Source organism: Phascolarctos cinereus, unplaced genomic scaffold, assembly GCF_003287225.1.
Source record: "Phascolarctos cinereus isolate Bilbo 61053 unplaced genomic scaffold, phaCin_HiC Scaffold_5;HRSCAF=322, whole genome shotgun sequence".
NCBI classification, from domain to species: domain Eukaryota; kingdom Metazoa; phylum Chordata; class Mammalia; order Diprotodontia; family Phascolarctidae; genus Phascolarctos; species Phascolarctos cinereus.
This window is the reverse complement of record NW_027555958.1, coordinates 249,820,933-249,843,325: the sequence shown is the minus strand read 5'-3', so window position 1 is coordinate 249,843,325 and position 22,393 is coordinate 249,820,933. Positions and strand designations below refer to the sequence as shown.

Below are 22,393 nucleotides of genomic sequence, written 5' to 3'. Positions count from 1 at the left end.
ATAAAATTATAATTTTTGTGATCATTTATAATGATTTATAAATCATTCTCTTCTATAAACTTACGTGGTATCCTTCCTGCTGATGGAAACAAAACCTATATAATGTAGCTTAAAACTGTTGCTCAGGATCTACTGGCTTCTGCATACTATGGGTCTATGCTCCAGGAATATAATAAACTAGTTTTTACATGCTTCTGCATGTTGATAAATATGATTGGCAGCAGCACTTATCACTGAATCTCTGGATAATTTCTGTCACAGTTTAAACACAGGTCCTCTGAGAAGGAAATTCTTTCACAGCTACAGAACTCCTTTCAGTTCTATTCACAGGATGATTTGCAGGGACTCAGGCTAGTGACATAAGTATAAGAGTTAAAATGATGTTCTTTGGTGTTGGTGTTCAGTTGTGTCTGAATCTGATTCCATTTGGGGTTTTCTTGGCAAAGATACTGGAATGGTTTGCCATTTCCTTCTCTAGCTTATTTTACAGATGAGGAAACTGAGGCAAACAGCAAGTAGTTTGTCAAGGGTCGCACAGCTAGTGCCCAAGGTCAGATCTTAACTCAGGAAGGTATCTTCCCAACTCCAAGCCCAGCACTTCATCTACTGCACTTAACCACCCCTCAGACCGTTGTACATATTGCTTAATAAATGCTTTGTTCATTTCCTTTATCAGATTACTATTTGTCACTCCTTGGAAGACAGATGCTTCCCCCTTGAACATTCAGCTATCCCCTCTTCAGAACCTGAAATCTGTTTAGCACCATGTGTTCAGTGGTCTTTCTTCTTTCCCCTCTTGGGGAGTTCTACCACTATCCACTCTCCTAAAACTGATCCAGATTCTCCTTACCCTTCAAATCCTCCCCCTCCTCCACACTCCCTCTGGTGGCCTTCTGTTTCTAAAAGAAAAAAACTTCATTTTCCCTAAAGACCTCGTATGGTCCTTATTGAATCCCTTCATTTCTTGTGGGCCTTAAATTTTAGGAATAATGCATGGCTCTAATCAGGGTATGATTGGCTCCCTACTTATTATAAACTCATCTTGTCATGCTGTGATCTGGCTCTGAAAATACCCATTTGGCCTCATCTCATAAAATTGTGACCCATGGTTGAGGGTCCTCAAAGGCTCTAGGTTCATGTGAATTGAAGGCTGACCTTAGACGGTCAGTTTCTTTCTTACAATATTCTTCTCCAACCCTCTAGCTGGAGTTATCCAGGAAAATCTCTTAAGTTTATGTAACAAAGATGGGAAACTGGATTGCCCAATCTCACACAGGCACTCAACGTACAACACTGGTACTGGGTAGAAAGAAGCCTTTATTTCACTCACCATAGAAAATGCATAAGATGCAAAGAACTCATAGGAGCTCACAAACAATGGAAGAAACATAAAAGTATTCAGATAGCCCATTAGATTCTCTTGAAGGTATATACACTTTGGGATAATAGAACAAATATGCCCCATGCACCATGGACCTATACTGTCTGAGTAACTCATAGGACTGGGACACAGGGTTGACAATGTCTTGTGCACCCACCTATGACATGGTTCCAATCCTCCAACAGCAGGGGTCACTTTGACAGTCCCCTTCCTTTTTTTTTTTGGCTTTTTAATCTTTGCAGGTTTACTTTAGAGCAATTTACTTTAATGCACTACAAAACAGTTAAGCTAATAAAATGCAACAGATAAACCATTACAATTCCAGGTGGCTTCAATACCAAATCACATTGCTCATTGAATATTGAAACCCTCAAACAAAAATGTTTCTTTAAACAACTTCAGCATATTAAAAAAAGTTCTTGGGTATGTCAAAGCATTCAAAAAATGAACTAAGAAACTTAAATTATTGAAATGCTACTTATTTTAAACTTATGGCAGATGTCAGTTATCAGGTACACAAGAAAATCATGGCCCTCAAAAGATAAGTTTTATGTATCAAAACTATAACTGGCAAATAAATATTTTAAAATAAAAAGATCACTTATGCCCTTTTGGCAAGAGAATATTCTGATATTTATGTTGTAAGGAACATTATTAGATTCTATGAAGTTTTGTGAAGTGATCCAAAGGGAAAGTCAAATGCTAACAATATAAATGTACCGCTGGTGTATGAACCATGTTTTAGTTTGTTTTATAACTGATAATATATTTAAATAACTTGCACTGGCCTTCCAAAATCTCCCTTTTTGATGGGGGATAAAGTTAGCACAAGAATAGATGTGGGAGATGAAAACAATGCCTAACCTGGAAAAAGAACCATTTTGCGAAGATGGTTTACATTTATCTCAGTCTTCTTTCCAATCAGGTCTTAAAATACACTTTTTTTGGTAAACTTCAAAAACTTTAACTTAATACTAAAAAAACAACTGCAGTCCTGGGCAAATGGTGACTTTTTCAACACTCCTTAGTACCACTTCACCTAATGAACACTTGTCTAATAATGTTCTATATGTATGACATTTGCTGCTACATAATACAACTGTCCAGAATTCAGATTTGTGCTGTTTTGTATTACTTTTTATAGTCTCTTCAACATTACCTCAGATTTACTTTATGTTCTAAAACTGTCATGCTGATTTAGTCTAAAAATTATAGTCCCTTGATGATGATAATTTCAAGGGGGGCATTTAACATTGTAGTAACTTAGAATTTAAGATTCTGATACAGATTATGACAGGCAATTATGAAAAATTAAGGTTCTTTTAATGATCTAAAACAACTGCTTTCAAATTTATACAGTAGGAAAAGATAGATTTTCAATGTATGAAAGATTTCATTAATGCATGACCATTTTTATCACCTTCTAGTCACATCTAGCTACTTGCCCTGAACAGGCCTAACAAGTTCTCTAGGCTTGAGACTTGCCCAAGCTACATGTTAACAGTAGTGATCACAAATCAGAATCTAGTTAGAAATACACATTTTTATTCTTTATGTGTCAACAACAAAATCCCCACATCTTCAGATCAAAGGGTGTGTGTGTGTGTGTAATTAATACTACTTTGCTGATGTAGGTTTACAGAGCTCTTAAAATATCCAGATCCATTCTGATTATTAGATGATTCAAATACCCTTCTAGATTACATTTATAATGAACAGACATCACAAATCTCTTATAATAAAGTAAACAAAATAACTTTTCCCCTAAAAGGCATTTTTTTTTCATTTTAGTCCATTCTTTCAGGACTTGCACTCCTGCGAGGACTTCCAGAAGCTGAGTGGCTTCTCTTTGGAGATGGTGATCTGGACTTTGACTGGCTGCTTCTAGGTCTTGAGACAGATCTGGATCGGGATCTTGAACGGGATGATCTTGATCTTTTTAAAGAACCTGATCGAGATTGGACTGAAGCAGATCTAGATCTACGCAGAGAAGCAGATCTTGGTCTTCGAGGAGATGCAGATCTTGACCTCCTTCCACGGCTCCTGCTTCGTGAGCGAGAATATCTCCTTCCTCGGGATCTTGAGTGAGATCTAGATCGTGACCTGCTTCTCCTTCGCCGGCTGTAGCGGTGACAATCATAAGCATAATGACCTTTCTCACCACACTCATAACATCTATCATTAGGATCGAATGGGGAGCGTGCAGGTGGTCTATCATATCGAGATCTTCGAGGTAGGCCTGTCGACAATTCAACTCTTACACGGGAACCACAAATCACCTTTCCATCCAGTCCTTGGACTGCATCTTCTGCATCTCTTGGATCTTCAAACTCCACAAAGGCAAATCCTGGAGGATTTCTGGCAATCCACACGGTTCTTAAGGGACCATAATAACTAAAGGCTCTTTCTAATTCTCCTTTGCCAGCACCAGTTTCCAGGTTACCAACATATACTTTGGTTTCTCCTCCGTACCTTCCATAGCATGACATGGTGTCTGGCTTTTGTGCTCACTATACTTTTTGATCACCTAGTCTAACTGAGATGCTGCTTGCCTGGGTGGTTTCAGCAACTACTGGGAATCCTCTTCCTTCTTCAAGAGGCACAATATAGAGGAAATATTTCTAAGAGATCAGTGCCTGAAGAACTCTTAAACTTGTGAACTTTCAAACTCAGGATTATCCAGGAGATAATTTCCAAGACTGAAAAATTCCATTCTCTAACTTATTCTACAAAAAGAAAACAGAAAATCGTAAGAAAGTATTTACAAACTGGAGGTCTAAAATATTCCCATTTGGGCTTTCCATGTGTTTCTCCCACCATTTTTGCTCCTGGTAGAAATTCCTCCCTCTCACCTGGAAGAAGTCTGGCCTGGAAATCCAAGGGTGAGAAGGCCCACAACAAGAAAACTCAACCCCTTCCACAGCTTTTTATAAGGTGAGGGGAGGCACGTCTGCAAGAGTCAGAGCCAACCAAAGGGATTCCTTCAGCCTTCTCAATAAGAGGACTGGGTTCACGTCTGTCTCCATGGGAGAAACTATTCAAAGGTTTCCACCCTATAATTTCATCAAGTTGATTGAGGAGCCCACCATTGTGACTAGGTTCCTGCAATTAACATCCCACTCCTTATACTAGTCTTTCTCATTTACTTTATGTTTCAGCCAAATGAGACTGTTCTTGAACACTCTTTTCCCTTTTTATCTCTGTTTATACCATTCTCTGTGCCTGGAATGGTCTCTTTCCATTTCCATCTACTGAAATCTCTCTCTTCCTTATAGCCTAATTTAGTGCTACGTCCTTCCGAGATGAAAATGATCTTGCTCTCTTCCAATTTCTCAAAGCACTTCTCTGTCTATAGAGTCTCCTTTGCATTTATCTTATTCTCCTTTGTATCAGTGTATCACTGATTTGCAGTCTTCCCCTACTCCAGATTATAAACTGAACAGGACACAGTGACTGTTATTTTGCATCTCTACATCCTGAGAATTTACACATAGCAAGTATTTAATCAATGTTTATAGAACTGAATGGAATTCCAGGCTCCATTCTATCTCTTAAGTTTTATGATTCTGTAATTTTAAAAGGATATGTGTATAACCCTTAAGAAATTTTCTCTAGTTAGAAAGAAAAGCATAAATATACAGTGTTAAATAAAAAGGAAAAATTAAAAATATAGAAAGCAAATGTGTGTAACTTCCCTCCTAACTACCTTGGGTTCAGTGGAAGTCTTTTCATAATTCTAATTAAGCAAATCAGAGTTCAACCCCCACCCCTCTGACTGCACAACCTTTATTAACAGATACTGATGCAACAAATTAAATAGCTAGTATTTATATAAGACAAGCCAGTAAATGACAAGGTCAAAATAATCACAAAACAAGGTCGTTCTCAGTATACCATGCACAAAAAGGGTTTAAAAGGAAAGAGTTCTGGATTTGGATTCTGAAGACCTGTGTTTAAATTTGGACAACTGTGGTCTTGGACAGAAAAAACAATGTCTAAGATAAGTAAGGATATAGGATTCACTTAGCTATGAACTACTTGGGTCTTTTTACTAGTGAAATTTAGCCCATCATTGGGGATCCATGAGAAAATTTGGGCCCAAAGATGACTTTGAACATTAGGTAGATTTATCTTCAGGATATACTGATTGGACTAGGGGGTGTGTGTGTGTGTGTCTGTGTGTGAGAGACACACACACACACACACACACACACACACACAGAGTACCTCGGATGCAACATAAAGAAAAACAACACTAAAAGGCCATTCAATGCTGATTAATTGCAATTACTTATCTCAATCCTGTGAACTGAAGGTGAAATACATCTCAGGAGAAGTGGAGGACTAAAGATGTAGAATATGGTACACAGATGCTGTCAATTTGTCTATTGGTTCTACTCACAAAATTACTTTTTCTATTGTAAGGGGGTAGTAAGGGTAGCATTGAGAAAACATAAGAGCAACAACAAAAACTTAAATATAACAATGTTGGGTTCACTGCAGTGCTGACTTGGAAAACTAGTTGTCTTAGGGGGCTGGTTCCACTCTAGCTCTAGAAGTAGGCTGTCTTTTTATTACTGCCAAAGTTAAAACTTCTTTGAATAGCCTGCTTTTGGTCAGAATAAATCCTGTCAGGGAAGCAATACACTGAAACTTTTTCCTATATCACTTTGGCTACCTTAGAAGTCCTGTGGTTCCTTACCGGATTGGCCCATGTAGACTAGATGAAGTTTTATTACTATTAGGATGTTATGTTATTCCTATTTCCTTCCAGAGACAAAAAGTCAAAACACACTAACTCCAAAGACTTCTGGTACTCATGCTTTCTAGGTAAACAGTAAGACTCAGGACCTTCAGACATACTCCTTATGTTAAGGAGTTGGCATCACTATGTTAAGCCAGTACAATACATTCCATTACAGCTTCAGAGTTCTCTCATAGTCTAAGTATACAAAATCTTGGAGTGCTTGCTTTTGTGCCATGAAGCAGTAGGCCATTAAGAGTGGCAACTGACTTCTTGTACCTTTCATTGTTACCAGTTTATGGTTCAGCACAGGACTTCATTTCAGAATTCCAGCTTCTGCCATACTCTCAATAATAGGGTACCCTCCAAACAGCTAAGCTTGAGTCCCTCTGGAATCTTTCTCCTCCTTCTCCCTCCCTGGCCTATATAATTTCTTATAAATTGCCTTCATTCTACAGCTATTTTTCACCACTAATCATCCAATGATAATTGGAGCAGGTAGGATTGGTCTAATTTTATAAAATGTCGATGGCATATTATTTGGGGGAAGTCTGAGACTCTCCACCGCACTTGCTTGAATATATTTTCCAGATTCCTGTGTGTCACACAGGTCACCAACAATACTTCTATAATTTTTAATGTACAGGGCCTATAGGACTGGGTATGTGTACGTACTTTGGTCTCTGGTCTTTCCTGAATGGTAATGCAAACAAGGATAGTTGTCAAGTGCTGATATCAAACTCTGGCTGTTTGTTACTTGCCAGAACGATAGTTAATTATTTGTCCATGATTGGAACTGAATTCTGTGCATGTAAAAATAGCAATATTAAAAGTGCTTAACATATGTAAACTTGGATTCAAGCCTGGGCTATTTTCATAAGACACTACTCTTTTGGTGGGGAGGGTGATGAACTGATATTGCATGTGAGGGGCAGAAGTGGCTTGGGTTAGGGGGGAGAGGGATCTTTTTCCTTCTTTTTTTGAGAAAGGAAACACACACTTCCATTTGTTCTCTTTGGGGTGAGAGAAAAGATCTTAGGAAAAGCAGGTTTTATAGAAGAGCCAGCTCTTTAACATGTTTTTCCAACATGATTTCTAGCCTGTCTTTCTAGAGATTTTGGGGAATTTCCTCTTGGGTGAGATCAGAGACTCCTCTTCCCTTACCCCACACTGAGCTATTTCTCTCCCAGTAAGAGGGCTCACTCAGTATGCACAGAGTCTGGCATAGTCTAATCGGTATAATTTACTTGATTTCTGTTTATTATCCGCTCACATAAATGAGTTTATTCACTATTCACAATTTCTGATGATCTTTTGCAGTAACTAGCATTTGGTAGGAAGGAGCCAAGCCTTGGGATATAAGCTAGGTCAGGGGCATGTCTCAGCAAGCTCACACATGCTTGTGAGAGCCTACTGTTAAATTCACCTCAGAAATCAGCAAATGTTAAAAACCAGGGCTTGGTTTACTGTTTTGTTGATTGAATACATTCAAGAAAGTAATCAAGAAAATGTTAATACAGGTTAAACTTAAAAATTTTTTTTCCAAGACATCCAGTTATTAAACATTTACCAACATATCCCTGGCTACACCCTTTCCTCTTTAAGAGATAACCAAAGAACCTCTTGAACACAGGAAGTTATTTTCCTTAAACTACTGGGATGGGGAGAAGGAGCTGCAGACAGATACATAAAACATCTATCTAATGTATATAACATATAATTCTAGTCTAAGACTTCCTCTCTGAGAACAAAGCAGTCAGCTTAGTGGCCCCGGCCTCCTGTTACCTTCTAGGCAGGAATAATAATAGCATTCCTATAGCTCTTTAAGGTTTGCAAAGTCCTTTACAAATACTATCTCAGCTTGTCCTCACAAATACCTTTAAAAGTAGGTCCCATAATTACCCTCGTTTTACAGATGATGAAACTGAGGCAGAAACAGCAAGTGTATGAAGTTGGATTTGAACTCAGATAGCACCTAGCATCTCCCCTGGAGAGTGATATTCCGGAGATACCAATTTAGGTCTACCTTGAGCTACATTTAGACAGATCCAGATGAACAAATCCATAGCCTACATGAACATGCTCATACATGTTATTTCATTTGATTCTTACAATAATCCTATGAGCTAGGTGCCATTTTTATCCTCATTTTGCAAACCACAGTCTCAGAACTTATCAGCAGCAGCCTGCTTCAAAGGAAGAAATATAATTTAGAGACAGGATATTGAATTTAATTGTCAGGGAGGCCTCTACCATTAAGTACCAATAGGCTTTGATATCCAATGCTCTCATGGTATATAACTGCTCCCAAGAAACCTAAGCTAGTGTCATTATGTACTGTAAAGCGTTTTCTTGGCTCTATAAAAGAGAGCAATGGTTTATATGAACAAGTCCTTAAAGGACCACTTACATTTGTTTTTGAAAATTATAATGTAAAGCCTAAAAATTTTAATTTTCTTTTTTTTATTGTGAACTTTAGTATCAAAGACAAATATTTTAAATTACATTGCATAAGAAACTTTGGAACCTGTTACATGATTTTTTTTTATAGGAAATATGTACATTAATTTAAACACCATTCATTATAGCAGAGCACTGCATTTTCAATCCTCATTGTCACTGCTACAAGGAAAGAAGTTAGAATGGACTCAGGAAAGACTGGTGAGGTAGGATCTGAATTTTTTATAGCCTAGAGTATCCTCCAACTCCATCTACCTCTTTGAATGCTAGAAGTAAATTTCAGCTTCCGGAAAACCTATGCTGGGACTGGGTCCTCTATTAATTCCCCCAGCAAGAAAACAACCATTTTGTCCATGGTTCTAGTAAAAATCAGCTTGGCCTTTTTGGCTACACTGTGTTAATGATGTTCCCAAAGTAATGTGCCTTGACCTCTGGTTCCAAGTCCTTTTAGTGTTCTGGGAAGAGGGCTCTATCCACTTGTCCATTATCCAGGAGGCTTGGTCCAACTTTTTCTCAGTATGATTTGATAGATCTGAGTTGGTCTCCCTGAGGAGAAACCCTGTTATGTGTATGGCCCAATTTTTTAGCTTTTGCCTACTCTCTCCATTACTGTAGTCTTTGACTAACCATATCGACTCTGCATACCTGAAGGGCACCTTTTGCATATACACACTGCTAACTTCACATACATGGCTTCATCTTGTACCACTCCCTTGATCGCTTGGCTCAATCTACCATGATCCATGCTTTCCACAAGTACTTTCTTTTTTCATTACTGTTCTCTGAATCAGGACCACTTTTCTCCCATTTTGTAGGATGGTATTAAGAAACTTCATAGAGCTGTCATAATTACTCTTAGTATCATCAAAGTGACTGTCTAGCCTCTGCAAATATTTGAGGTCTGTAGCTTCAAGAGACTGTATGTTTGAGGAGCATGGCAATTATTCAACAAGTACTTACTGAATACCTGCTCTGTGCCAGGGACTGTGCAGGCCACTGAGACACAAAGACAAAAGAGACAGGGTCCCTGATCTTGAGGCCCTACAATCTAGGGAAGGGAGACAATGTATACATATATAGGAATATACAAGATCATTTTGGGATGGAAGGCACAAGCGTGGGGAATCAGAAAAGGCTTCTGGAAGAGAGTGGCAATTGAGGTAAGTGTCAAAAAGGGATTCTAAGAAGTGGTGATGAGGATCAGCTTAGATGATAAAAACTTTCCCAAACCAGTACTCTGTGAGTGACTGTGACTGAAATCAGAACTTTTCATCTAAAACAAATTCCCTAAATCTGAATAGTAGGGAAGCAAACAGATTTAGAGACCATTATTTTGCCCCACAGGCTTAAAATAGCTAATTATTCTAACACTGTTACAACATAATAAGCTATACAAGGTAAAAGATTGGTGCCTTGAGGCTTTCCATTAATTTCCTATGTTTCTTTGAATCCCTCCCCTCCAAGTCCTGCATTACCTTCTAAGTACATCCTGGTCAGGCCTCAGTGTGTAAGCACTCCTGATGTTGGGATATCCTCCTGAAAAATAATGTTGTTTTCCATGTTGAGTCTATCACAATGATACAACAATCTGCTCCCCAGACTACCCCTACTCCCGAAACTTTCTGTATAACTACTGAAGAGAGCATCTTTCCCTCCCAGTAGGCCATCTACATTTTTATTGGTTAATCCTGTTCTTACCAGGAGGGTCTTAAACTCATTCAACAATTATTATTAAGTAGTATATGTATGTATGATGATAACAGATGAAGGTGACCACTATTTTTTGAGAACATAGCAGTTTCAAGCAGCTCAACTAAGTCTGTTGTAACAGACTTACCTTCCTTCCTATACTTCATTATTTGCCCAAAACTTATATTCCTCCAAAGATCAGAATGGCAATATATCTTTAAAATATCTTCATCTTTCTATTCAGTTGAGTACCCCTTAAATCAACAGTCTTTGATGAAGGTCTAATCTCTCACCACTAAGAGCCAGTTTTCAAATAGCTGAGTAGATAGTTATTCACCAGTGTTCAAATTTGCACAGTACAACTAAAGTTTGATAATGGCACTTTTTTTTTTAACACAAGATTTACAGTAAGACTTTCAAGTAAGCAACAACTTTTTCATTAGGTATTTGATAATACTTTAAAAATAGTGGTATAATGGTGATTTGAATCTATTTGCTGGAGTTTGTCCTAAAAAATTATTTTCAAATCACTGCCAAATTCTTAAGTTTAAAAATGACACCCCCCCCCCAAAAAACCAAACACACACCCAAACCGTATTTGTAGCACACAAGCATGGAGATTATCTATGTAAATAACTGACTCATTTCTGGGTAGTGAGGTTAGTGGTATAAGCAAGTACCATCAATGTAGTAGACTCCAAAAATTTTCCAGGGGATTGAAGGCCAGTACAAATACACTTGGTTTAACTCCAAAAATCTATTAACATCATGTTATTTATTTTACAATTGTAAAGGTGAACCCTCGCCTACTCTTTCAAACTCTGGGATACCTAGCTGCCTAGGATCCAGTGATAGAATTTTGATAATCCTAATAAATGTAAATCATGGCTTGAGCCCTCCATTCAGCACATGATCACTCTCTATAAACAAGCCATGAAGGAACCCAAAATCAAACAACAAAGTACTTACTTAAAACAAAATAGCAAGGTAAAGGACAAGGGAAAATAATCAGATTATAGGATTAGCCTCAGCTTCCTCCTTCTCCCTTCCCCAACAGGTGCAATCTCTGGTACCTAGAGACTATGCTCTAATGCCTGTCTGTTCCAGTGGACTCAAGCAAAAGTGGGAAAATCACTAACCCTTGGGCACTTAAAAGTAAAGATGCCATCTTACTCAGGATAAATCACATGACTAATGGTTCAAAATGGTTAAAAGTGCTAGCATGGAGACCTGCTGTATTTTCTTATGCAGCTGTGGCTGTAGCAGTAAGGCTCCAACTTCCTCCAAACAGAATTAATCTCCTGCATTACTTTCCTCTATAGTCCCTGAAGCCCAAATACACTAAGCACAGGAGAAAACCATGCCAAATTATGGTATCTGCTCATCAGTCTACTTGTCATCTACTTCCAATCTAAGCCTCACAGAATTAAAAATTTCTAGCTAGAAAGGACTGCTGGGGCTGTCTAATCACAAATTGTACTGAAAGGAATTCCTAATATAAAGTATTCAACAAGTGGTCATCTAGCATCTCTTTAAAGCCCTACAGGAGGGAAAAACCACTATCTCTTGAGGCAGCCCATTGAACTTCTGGACTTTCCATAATAGAAAATTTTTCCTGATGTTAAGTCTAAATCTGTCTCTTTGCAACTTTTGCCCATTATTCCAGGCTTTGCCTTCTTGGGTCAAACAGAAGTAGTCTTATTCTCTCTTGCACAATAACCTTCACGTACTTGAAAGCTATCCTGTTCCTTTCCAAGTCCTCAGCTGCCCAGGCCAAAGAACCTCAATTCTGTTAACGTACCCTCATAGCCCACCATTCTGATTGTTCTTTTCTTACCACTTTCCAGATGATCAATATCCTTAAATTGTGGTACTGAAAACTGAACACAATACTCCAGATGTGTCTGACTAAGGCAGGGTCAGCAAGACTAGCACCTCTCTGTCTCTCTTAATGCTGCACAAGATCCTATCAGCTTTTTTAGTTACCACATCACACTACTGACTCATGTAGGACTTGCAAACCACAAACTCCCATTTAACCATGCCTCTCCAAATTCTGAGAGGAAATATCTACCTTCTCCAAGATAATTAATATTGACCAGTGGTCAAATGTTGAGTTTAAATGCTAGGATGGAAGCTTACTTTGTTTTTCTTGGGCTGAATTTGTTCTTGTTCTAACGCTAGGTCTCTAGCTCCCTTCATGTGGAATGAGCACCCTGAATTCCCTTCCTTCATGGCTCCTGGAGTCCAAATATAGTATGTACAGGAAATCCATGCTTCCTGAAGCAACTCTGGAATTCAGGCAACTGATCATGGATCACAGATCCTGTGCGCTGTGCTCCTGTGATGTGTGCCTGATTATGGGCCACATCATAGGACTTTGATGGCCAAAGTCTTCCTTCAATTAGAAATAGCTCTGTTAGCAAATGAAGTCAGTCATTTTAGGACTGCCCCTTCTACATAACAGATGAGATGCAAATGCTCCAAACTGAGACATCTATGGCAGGAATGTAATTTCAAATGTCTCTTCTCCCAAATCAAATCCTGAAATAATACCTCAGTTTTTAAGCCAGCATCACTTAGCACTGACACTCAGGATTTTCATTCAGCCTCTTCTAGTCACTCATACTCTTGCACAAGTTTATAAAAAAGCCTACACCCTCATGCAGAATTCCTTCCTAATCTTTGTGGTCTGTCCTTATGACACACTGTGTTGGTTGCTTTTACAATACAGCCTCTGCCAGAAAAAGGCAGAAAACTAAAGGAGGAAATAGGAAAGGGAAGTTAGGGTGGGGAAAAATGAGTTTTCAATTTTTAAGTAAAAACTTCCTTTCCCATTTCCAAGAAGCTGCTGAAGGAAGCAGATTACACATCTGAAGAGAGACAAGAACAAATGATGGCATTCCCAGAAGAGAGATGAGAGACAAAATAATTCAATCATTTTCAATTGTGTTCAACTTTGTGACCTCATTTGGGGTTTTCTTGGCAAAGATACTAGAGTAGTTCATCATTTCCTTCTTCAGCTCATTTTACAGAATGAGGAAAACGAGGCAAACAGGATTAGGTGACTTGTCTAGGGTCAACAACTACTAAATGTCTGAGGCTAGATTTGAACACAGGAAGATGAATCTTAGCTCCAGGCCCTGGCCTTATCTACTGTGCCACCTAGCTGCCCACAAAAATAAAGGAGAATGGATAAGGGAGAGGGGGATTTGTGGGAGAAGTTCAGGAGAGAAATGGAAGTTAAAAATATACAAAAACTGAGCCAACTTGTCTGTTTGGTGGATTTTCCACAAGTTGGATGTGCACGAATTTCAGGGTTAGGGTTAGAAAGATCCTATTTTAGAAGTACAGAAATTTACCAGACAAAAAGAAACACCACTTTTGAGTTCTTCATCTATAATGTGCATACATAATCACTGCAGCAAGCCTTGTCTCTTCATCATGAAGAGCGGAAGGATATCAACTCTATTGAATTACTCCCTCCTCTCCACTTCACCAAATACAAGAATTAAAAATTACAAGGCTGTGTTCTATATTGCTTTGGTGAGATCCAAATTTCACCCTGATCCCTTCTCCCACACCACTAGAAATTCTAAACTTTTCCTGTGAACACTATAATTCTATCTCCCTTTCCATGCAAATCTATATTAACACTATAGTAGAAGAAAAAATAAAACTCAGAACAATCTTAGAGTTTAAGTCTAATTGTTTTCAAGAAAAAACATTATGGAAGTAAATGAGATTTCCTTGGAAGAACACTGTTCAAAGAAAATGTTCGCCTTACATATAGGTTCCCCCCCCATTTCTTTCTTTCTTTTTTTTAAAATTAATTTATTTTGATTTATCAACAATCACTTTCATATGCTTTTGAGTTTAAAATTTTTCTCTCCCTTCCTCCCCACTACCCTCCCCAAGACTATGCACAATTTGATACAGGCTATACATATACATTTCTATTAAACATATTTTCACATTAGTGATGTTGTAAGTAAGAATAAGAACCAAAAGGAGTAATCACCAGAAAGAGAAAACAAAACTTGACAGAAGAGAAAAAAAATAGCAAATAGTATGCTTCAATCTGCATTCAAATTCCATAGTTCTTTCTTTGGATGTGGACAGCATTTTCCATCACAAGGCCTTTGTATTGCTGGAAAGGGTTAAGTTTATCAATATTAGTCATTGCACAACATGGCTGTTATTGTGTACAACATTCTCTTGGCTCTGCTCACTTCACTCAGCATCAGACCATACAAGTCTTTCCAGGTTTTTCTGAAGTCAGCCTGTTCATCATTTTTTATAGCACAATAGTATTCCATTACATTCATATGCTACAACTCGTTCAGCTATTCCCCAACTGATGCGCCACCACAATAAGAGCTGCTATAAATATTTTTGTACATGTGGGTCCTTTTCCCATTTGTTTTATCTCTTTGGGATACAGCCCTAGAAGTGCTATTGCTGTGTCAAAGGGTATGCACATTTTTGTAGCCCTTTGGGCATAGTTCCAAATTGTTCTTCAAAACGGTTGGATCAGCTCACAACTCCACCAGCAATGCATTAGTGTTCCAATTTTCCCACATCTTCTCCAACATTTATCACTGTCCTATTTTTTCATGTTAGCCAATCAGATAGGTGTGATATGGTACCTCAGAGTTGTTTTGATTTGCATTTCTCTAATCAATAGTGATTTAGAGCATTTTTTCATATGCCTAGAGATGGCTTTAATTTCTTCATCTGAGAACTGCCTGTTCATATCCTTTGACCATTTATCAATTGGGGAATGACTTGTATTCTTATAAATATGACTTAATTCTCTCTATATTTTAGAAATAAGGCCCTTATCAGAGACACTGGTTGCAAAAATTCTTTCGCAATTTTCTACCTTCCTTCTAATCTTAGTTGTATTAGCTTTGTGCAAAAACTTTTCAATTTAACGTAATCAAAGTCATCCATTTTGGTTTTCATAATGTTCTCTATCTCCTGTTTGGTCATGAATTCCTCTGTTCTCCATGAATCTGCTAGGTAAACTATTCGTTGCTCTCCCAGTCTGCTTATAATATCAGCCTTCATATCTAAATCATGAACCCATTTTTACATACAGTTTTTAAAACTCTTTCAACCACACTGCAAACTCCATCATTGGAACCCAGTTCCCTCTGAGTCTGGTCACTGACAGACCTTTACCCCATACCTTTTTCTCAGTTCCACTCACCTGATTGGGGACTATTAAGTACTGTGGAAGACCTCTGTCTTTTGTACTTGGCCAGTACAGATGGGGCTGAGGGAAGTCCAAGGCCTTCTGCTGATGGAAATGTTGGAAAAAATAGCCTTCTGTCACTAGCCAGGCAAATGTGGATATAGCTGAGGGTGAAGGAATGTTTTCTTCCCTGGCTGCTAAGTGATGGGTTTGAGGAAAAGGTAGGTTTTTTACTTCTGATAAGGCTCTGAATGGGAGAATTTTTCTATTACTTGCCAGTAGGTAGAGAGGACCTTTGAAATATAAACATAAGCGCCAAAAGAAATCTAGAAAGCTAAGTTTACTTGAGCACATTAAGGGGCCTTATGAAAAGATGTAATTTGAACATTTTATAGAGAAGAAACAAGTGTTCTTTTAAAACCTTAATGTTTTCAAAGGGTAATGATGAACTTAAATAAGAAAAACAGAGGACCTAAGGGTAGATTGGTTCTGTTCTGAGAGTTTTAAGAGAGGAAAGAGAAGACAGAATAAAACATATATACTAGTGCAGAAAAGAGGAAGAAGTGGGGGAAAATTTGTTTTTTCTCCTCCCTAAAATTAAAGTGCCTAAGAAGCAGCATATATAAACACAAAGAAAGGGATGGCAGAAGGGGGTATCACATGAACATCATTGGTATCTGTAATGGATAAGGAGGATTGAATACACAAACAGTTTGGTGAAGAATTACATCAAAGCTAAAGAGGGAAACAAACGGGGAAGGAGTTGTAGACAGCATCTGGTTTAGGTCAGGCTTGTTTGCTGTTTCTGGTTTGGAAATGGAACAAAACAAGACACTCGTTTTGTGTCCTATCTAGTATGGAAAGGATACTCAGCAAGGATATAGTACTGATGAATTTCAGTATAGCTTCTCTGCCTCTATGTTGGTACAATTAAATCTGATAAAGAATACAACAACTCTTGACCTCAAATGGCCTGGCTTTTTCACTTAAGCTATCAGCAAACTATGCCAATCACTTATTCCTTTGTCTACTCAGTAAATTAAGTACCAAGAATGGTTTCAATATCTGTTGAGAGAAAACTAGCCTATCCTTCAGGGCAGATATTGTTCCTACTAATAATAACGGCAACAATAGCTAGTGTTTATATAGTGGTTTAAGGTTTGCAAAGTACTTTACATATATCATCTCATTTTATCCTCACAACAACTCTGGGGAGTAGGTACTATTATCATCCTCACTTTACAGATAGGGAAATAGAGGCAAACGGACATGAAATTGATTTGCCCAGGGTCGCACGAGTGTCTGAAACTAGATTTGAATTCAGGCTTTCCTGACTTGTAGCCCAATGCTTTATCCACTGGACCACCTAGCTGCCAAAAGAAGGTTGCTAATTACAGAGCAAGCAGGTATGGAAGGAATAGGAAGATCTGGAGTGAAACATTGCAGGGTTAGGATTCTGGTAGATGGGAATTAAGAAAGCAGGCAGCTGGGGATGGAAGACAAGGTTTACGTATTTGCAACTGGGGTTAGAACCACGAGGCTGGGAAGAGTAAGGTAGAAGTGAGTCTATGTTCACATCAGTGGTTGGAGAGAAGTTCATTATGGGACATACATGATTAGATTGTTCAAATCCTTCCTGGACCTGGTGGCAGGTGATGATGTTGTGCCTTATGAGGCCTTAGGAGACCCAGCAGCAGACAGGAACAGAAGAAATCTGCAGATGACACAAAGTTGGGAGGGATGTCAGATTCAGACTCTAAACGGTTCTTGACAGGCTAGAACATGAGGCTGAATCTAATAAGATGAAGGTTAATATGGGTAAATGTAAAATTTTATACTTATTTCAAAAAAATCACTGTCACAAGACGGGAAGATAAATTTTCCTTTAAAAAAAAAACCCTGGGTATTTTAGTGCATGAGCTCAGTAACTCAATAATATGACATGGCAATCAAGAAAACTAAAATGATCTTGGTATGCAAGAAGAGAGCTGTAGCTTCTAGGAATAAGGATGTGATCAGCCATGCTCTGCTCCACATCTAGATGACTGTGTTTGATTGTGGGCACCATGTTTAGAGGGAGAATTGGTAAATTGAGGGTGTCCAGGAGAGTGCAATCAGAATAGTAAAGGGCCTCAAATTCATGCCATATAAGGATCAGCTGCAGTAAGTGGGGATGCTTAGCCTGAAGATAGGGATGAGGGGGAACCACTTTTATTTTAAAATACTTAGAAAGTTGTCATTTGGAAGAGGGGACAGGGGCAGCTAGGTGGCGCAGTGGATAGAGCTCCAGCTTTGGAGTCAGCAGGACCTGAGTTCAAAATCTGGTCTCAGACACTCGACACTTATTACCTGTGTGACCCTGGGCAAGTTACTTAACCTCCACTGCCTCACCAAAAAAAAAGAGGAAGAGGGATCAGACTTGTTCTATGTGGTCTCAAGGGGCAGAATTTGGAACAGCGGGTAGAAACTGCAAAAAGGGAAATTTAGATCTGTTCAAAAGTGGAATGGAATCCCTCAAAGTAGAGGATTCTTCCTTACTGGAGGTCTTCAAGTAAAAGCTACACGACCACATGTTGGATGTGCTGTAGTGGGCATTCTTTTTAGAGGCATGGGTTGGACTAAAATGGCTGTTCAGGTTTCTTCCAATGTTGAAATTCCAAGATAGGTCTGAAACTTACCATCTCATAACATGACTATTACAACAGCAATAACAATTGTTCTCCCTGACTCCAGTTTCTTCTCACTTCAATTTATCTTGAATACTGTTGACATAGTAATCTTAAACAAGATTTTCGTTATTTCACAACTCTACTCAAAAGGAGGTTTACTTTGACCAACACAGCAAGGATACAGTGGCATTAGCTCAGGGGAACATGGTCATCTTCACCTCCCCCAACTCCTTACAGAAACATGTCTGTTCCTCATGGCACGATACAGTGAAGGACATGTGATTCATGAAGTCTTTAGAAATCTACCAAATCTGAGGGGGCTGGTGGCTAGAGCATTTTATGCCTTTAGGTGAACACCACGAAGTCAGGTTCTAGAGACAGCTTTGTCTCCTTTTAGGGAAAGCTAATCCCTGATAAGGGGCAACTAGGTCCAGGGCATAGAATGCTGGACCAGGAGTCAGGAAGATCTAAGTTCAAATTTGACCCCAGACACTTACCAGCTGTGTGGTTTTGGGCAAGTCACTTAACCTGTTTGCCTTAATCCACTGGAAAATGAAATGGCAAATCATTCCAGTATCTTTGCCAAAAAAACCCCATGGGCAATATGGGTCCATGAGGTCACAAAGAGTCAGAATTAAGAAATGACTTAACAACAACACCTCACAAAAAGGAGGGAAGATAAGGGGCCTAGGCTTATCCTATGCTATGGGGGTAGGGGGAAGAGAAGAAAGGCAAAGATTTCAGGGAAATGCTACTCACTTTGACATCCCTCCCCGCCCCAGGAATGCTTTGCTCTAAATAGCCTGATCTATTTACTGTGTTCCTTGCCACAAAATAACATTATAAATAGATAAAAAATTCCTTGTCAATTCCTGCCTCCAAGCCTTGGCACGTGATACTCTCTAAGTTTGGTATATTCTTCCTTCTTCTACCCTCCACTCTCAAATTTCTCTCCTTGGAGAGAATTTCTCTCACTGGACTAGCATAAGAGCTACATTTTCTGAGATCAATATAATGATTTCTCTGTCTTTTGAATGTCTATAGCACCTGAAGGAGAGTAGCCTAGGGGCTACTGTAGGCTAGGCCTGACTCGGGGCCCAGTGATTCAGGTTTGAGACTAAAAAGACATGAGACTCTTAGCAGACCATCTAACAATTAACAAAAAGTTTACTTAATCACAGCATGGAAAAGATATTCAACAGACACACAGCACTGATCTTTGTCTCTGTTTATGCCTTGGTGATCCATCAGTTTCAAGTCTAGGGAAGGAGCTCCTGATTTGTCAATGGTTCAAGTCTTAGTCTCTTGGGCCAATGAAAAAAAAATCTAGGCCAGTTTCAGTATTGCTTAAGGAAAAAGGAGCTTAACATTTATCGGGTGGTTGTTGTTCAGTCCTTTCAGTTGTTTCTGGCTCTTTGTGATTCCATTTCGGTGTTTTCTTGGCAAAGTTACTTCAGTGGTTTGCCACTTCCTTCTCCAGCTCATTTAACAGATGAGGAAACTGAGACACAGTTAAGTGACTTGCCCAGGGTTACACAGCTGGTGTCAGGTCTTCCTGACTCCAAGCCCAGGTGCTCTCTATCCACCATGCCATCTAGCTGCCTATTGGGTAAAAGCCAGCCTATGGGGCAGCTAGGTGGCGCAGTGGATAGAGCACGAGTCAGGAGGACCTGAGTTCAAATTTGGCCTCAGACCAGACCCTGGACACTTACTAGCTGTGTGACTCTGGGCAAGTCACTTAACCCCAATTGCCCTGCCAAAAACAAAACAAAAGCCAACCCCGCCCCCCCCAGCCTAAATGGCAGGGCCTTAGAAGAAACTAGCTGAACCTATGTAGTAGGTACCTTAGGAGATAATACTTCTAACACATGTGCAATAAGCTTGAAAAGCTATAATTAATGAGGTTTTGAAGGGCTTTAAAAGCCAGGAATCTTTATTTTACTTGCTAGCCAACAGGGAAGCACTAGAGTTTTTTGAACAGAGGACTGATATATGCCTTCAGACTATCAGTCTGTAAAATGTTCACAGCCTCTGACTTGCTCCCGCTCATATTCACATATTCAATTAATTGCCAAATCTTGCTGTTTCTACCCTCACAACATGTCTCAAAATACTCTCTTCTTTTCATTCACACAGCCACCACTCCAATTCAAGGCCCTCAGCACCTTTCACCTGTACTACAATAGTTTTCCTATTGGTCTTCCTGTCTCAAGTCTCTTCCCTGCTCCAAATCAGTCTCCACTCAGCCGCCAAGATTCCTGGTAACCTAGAACTAGGTCTGACCATGCTACCCAAACTCCAGTGGCTCCTTACTACTGCTGGAATTAAAAACAAACAAAATAACCCTCCCCTAACTTGGCTCTCTTCTTCTCTTACACATTACTTTTCTTCACAGGCTGTACAATATGGCTATGCTGGCATGCATGCTGTTCCTTTCACACAACCCTTCATTTCGGTCTCTCTGTGGCTGTCCTCAAAGTCTGAAATGCTCTCCTCTCCTCACTTCAAACTCTTAGTTTCCCTGGCTTACTTCAAGACTCAGCTCAAACCACCTTTCGCAGGAGGAGGTTTCCGGTCTCTTTCTCCCTCCCCAGCTATTAGTGCCTTAACGCCTGATCTACTCTATATAGCTTGTATGCACCTTCGTATTTATATATTGTCCTCTTCCTCGAGTTAGCACGTTGAGGACAGAGGCAAAGTTTTTACCTTTCTTTGTACTCCCAGCACTTAGCATTACAAACTTGTTACACAGTGTTTAATAAATGCTTTTCGGTTGACTGATTCAGAAATTTCACTGTGAAGTGTACACCCCATCCTAGAGATCAATAATAAAAAGGAAGTCCTCCTATACACAAAAATATTTCTAGCAGCACTTTTTTTGAAGCAGTAAAGAACTGGAAGAAAAGTAGATACCTATTGACTGAGGGCTGGCTAAGCCGTTTGTGAATGCAATGAAATACTATTGTGCTGTAAGAAATGATGTCTGTGAGTACAGACAAGCACGGAAAGCCTTACTCAGGGGTGGGGAGCTGTGGGCCTGGAGGCCACGTGTGGCCCTCTAGGTCCTCAAGTGCTGCCCTGACTGAATCCAAACTTCATAGAACAAATCCCTCTAATAAAAAGATTTGTTCTGTAAAACTTGAACTTAGCCCAAAGGCCTAAACCTAGAAAGGCCACAAGCAGCCTTAAGATCGAAGGTTCCCCACCCCTGCTTATATGAACTGATGCAAACTAAAGCAAGCAGAAAAAGGAAAATAATACATACATAGGCTGGGAAAAACGCGGTCCTGGGCTCGTGGAACTTACTTTTAGCGCCTGTTCTGCCTGAAACCATGTGCCTCTCTAGGGCCTGTTTCCTCCTTCCGGGGACAGGAGGAAGTGGTGGTTTATCTGATCCAGATTCCTACGCTCAAAGGACAAGTAGGCCGGCGCCTATGCAAAAACTTAAGAACCACAAGCTCCCTCTCCCTTAACAGGTACTAGTAGTTTTTTTTTTTTAGGGTCAACCTTAGGAGCAAAAACAAAAAACAGCTAAAAGTTTGAGCCACTCATCTAAGATCTTCTCTCCACCAAAAACACACAAAAAGGGCCACTTATTTCCCTTAATAGGCAAATTTTTCATTTACTGATGTTAACTGCTCACTTCTTTAAAAAAAAAAAAGAGGCCTTCTGTACAACCCGGAGAGGGAAGCGAAATGAGGTCGGAAAGGTCTCCTGGGAAACTTGCGGGCCGTTGGTTAAGTTCACAATAAAAGGAAAAAACTTAGAAAAGTAAAAAAAAGTCGACCACCACAGACACACATGCCACTTTTGCAAAGACCCACGCATGCGCTCCTTCACAAGCCCCTCACTTGGCCTAACAGTCCCAGTCGTCACCCCAACCCCCCTCAGTTTTTCGGACGAGTGGGGGTGGGGGAGAAGAAGCGCATGCGCTCCTTTTCAAACCCAGCCGGACTTGCGCAGTTGTTTACGCTCTCGGCCCTTTGCTTTCTCGCAGCCTCCCGCCAACTTCTCTGCCCCCGCTTTCTGTTCCCCACTTCCCACTCTCTACCTCCCACTCCCCACCTCCCCACTTCCCGCTCCCCACGCCCCACTTCCGAGGCCCTGAGGGGGGGAGGGAGAGAGGTCAGTCAGCTACTAGCCTGTCGGAGTCCGGACCGAGGGGACCATGAAGAGGCGGGGCTCCAGGCCGCTGCAGTTGCCCTGGATTCACTTCCGGCGGACTCGGGCGGAAGTGGCGGCGGAGCATG

General features: G+C 39.8%; 1 pseudogene across 9 annotated transcripts; it reads right to left on the bottom strand.

The window, feature by feature from the left end:
• Positions 1–1,297: 1,297 nt before the first annotated feature.
• Positions 1,298–22,391, bottom strand: LOC110202639 (serine/arginine-rich splicing factor 7 pseudogene; annotated as a pseudogene). Of its 9 annotated transcripts, none has more exons than XR_013487095.1 (5): positions 22,286–22,391; positions 17,087–17,188; positions 15,490–15,579; positions 10,061–10,121; positions 1,298–4,107 (listed from the first exon to the last, which is right to left on the bottom strand). The product of XR_013487095.1 is annotated as a serine/arginine-rich splicing factor 7 pseudogene, transcript variant X1 (transcript). The 9 variants fall into 9 exon arrangements; XR_013487099.1 differs by having other exon boundaries at positions 15,490–15,576; XR_013487096.1 differs by lacking the exon at positions 22,286–22,391 and adding an exon at positions 21,409–22,215.
• Between the last annotated feature and the right edge of the window lie 2 nt (positions 22,392–22,393).